This window comes from Pan paniscus, chromosome 3, assembly GCF_029289425.2.
Source record: "Pan paniscus chromosome 3, NHGRI_mPanPan1-v2.0_pri, whole genome shotgun sequence".
Taxonomy (NCBI): domain Eukaryota; kingdom Metazoa; phylum Chordata; class Mammalia; order Primates; family Hominidae; genus Pan; species Pan paniscus.
Window position 1 is genome coordinate 74864640 of NC_073252.2, and position 2563 is coordinate 74867202.

Genomic DNA, 2563 nt, shown 5'->3' on the forward strand with positions numbered 1-2563 from the left:
GAAGGCCTGGACCCATAACAGACCCATAGGGAGGCAAAATAATTTTAAGTCAAAAGTCCTGGATGAGGAGTTATTTTTCTTGTCTTTGGAGTTACTCATATCCCTGGACTCAAGGCACCTGATCTTTCTTACTTCCGGTTCTTAGTTTCCATGATCCTTTACCTTCTTATTTCAGGGAACATTCTTGTCAGCTCCTCCCCAATACCTGAGGACAGGAAAGTCAATCCAAAGTCAAGTGCATTTGAGTAGAATTCTTTTGCTTCATTATCCTTTTTTTGCAAATGCATATCCTTAATAGAATTTGAGTTCTGTCTTTGCCTTTGTTCAGGCTGATAGAGATCTTTCAATTCAACTCGGATAATATTTATTGAGCTACTCCATGGTTCATGGTAACACACTTGGCATAATAGTAGCCTATGTCTATTATTCCTTCCTGGTAAGGTCTTTTTGTTTTCCCTCACAAACGTTTGTTCACCAACCAGCATTTCCTCCTTGATCTCCTCTCTGGAGGATTCAAAATGTCGACCCTGTCGTCATCTTCCTGCCACCATGGCAGCATGATTCACTGGCTGGTTTTAAGGCTGATTATTTGACTGTGAGCTCACCATAAATAAGAACGCTTGATAACATGGGTGAGAGGTTTCTTTTTTGATAGCCACAGTTATGTAAGATGCATTGTTTTGACCATGAGCTCACCCTTAAAACAATGGCTTGTGGCTAAAAAAAAAAAAACACTACGAAGAATGGGGTAACACCTGCATAAACGAGGCAATGTTTGGGAACATTCTGGTTTACATAGCATTTTCAGGGGCTCTAAAAGTTGAGTCATGTTTTCTCTTTTGCTCAGGACTCATTTGAGACTCTTGTTAATGGAATTACAATGAGTTTAAACAGAAAGGAAAACGTTCTGGCTTTCTGGCAGATTTTTAGTTCTTTCATGGGATCAGGAAACAAATGTCTGAGTCCTAATAATGGAAAACTAAGTGTGCTGCTTAATGCAACATTAGGACACAGTTTGTGGGAAAATAACCTGTATTTTTATGTGCTGTTTATCCACATACACATGCATATGTGAACATGCTGACAAATGCACAGATACATGCTCAAATAATGCCACAGTATTTTTAAGAGAAACATATGGATATATATTCCTTCTCTTTTTTTTTGAAATGTGAATTGTATCTGCAAAAGTTGCATAATCTTGTCCTAGAAAGAAGTGCGTGCATGGAGCACAGATTTTGAAGTAACTCTCTCTCCTCTCCTTGTTCAAAGCACAAGCTAGTGATTGTCATTAGCACTGAGCAGAGGCGTCTGTGCCAAAGGGTGACAGAATAGAAAAGTAATCCCCCATGTCAGCTGCTGGGTGTGATACCGCAGAGATGTACATCCTCTGTGTCTGCCAGGCCTGTCTCTCTCTGCTCTGGAAAGTGTAAGCCAATGATAAATGTCAATACACTTGTGTTGCCACATGGAAGTGAGCTGTAGCTGTCTGGATCACACACAGAAGTGGCAGATCTCAAGATGTGGGTGCCAGATGGCACTTAGGGGCTGGGCACGTGGAGCGGCTGCTAGGGGAATTTTATTAGCTGAGACAAGTGGCCTGGCACTGCTGGGTGCCACCTCACCCTCTTTGGGGGCTCCCTCTGGAGTGCATTATCCGATTTTGCTTTTAGAGACCCATTAGGCACACAGCCTTTCCCCTTCCCCTTTTAATGGACTTATTGGGATGCGCTTGAAGAGGTCTTGGCTCAGGGGTGCCACCAAAATCTGTAAAAGAAAAGAGGGTGAGATGGAAGCAAACTTTATTTGCAGAGAAGCCACTGTAAAGCAAAAAATATTTTTTTAAATGAGTGATGACATTTTTTTTCAAAGTGTAACCAGGCTTGAATAAAAAGTGGATGTTACCTGAGTTAACTTCCCACTTCACTGAAAGAAAATCTTCGGGAAAGTGTTTGTCAGTCCCACAACAGTCAGCACAAAAAATAATCTCACTTTCCATTTTCCATCAATGGGGGACAAAGAAATATCTTTACACTGTTAAACCTATACGTGCGTTTTTAGCTTTACAGTTTATAAAGCCTTTCATATACCTCTATCCTCCCAACCACACTGCTGTCATCGCTTATTTCACTGATACAGAAACAGAGACTTAGAGAGGTAGTGACCCTGCTTCCAGTCACATAGTTAGCCAGAAGCCACACTCTTAGCACCTGAAGAAGTCTAGCCCAGATCTGACCCTTCATTAAGTACCACTTAGAGGCCTACTGTGCACCATATGCTTTACACTTATTTTGACCATTTCAGCACGTCGGTAGACTAGGCATTCACAGATGACAAAACCAAGGCCTAGAGGGGTCAAATCCCCTGATCAATCTTGCATAGCTGTTACGTGGCTAAGATTCGAACCCATGTCTGTCTTGACCCTAAAACCTAACTCTAAGAATTATAATAGCTAACAACTGATGAAATAGCTTACTATTTTCCACCTGTATTCTAGGTGCTTTATCTATATTAACTCATTTAATTTTTATAACAAGACTATGAGGTAGATATGGTTAACATC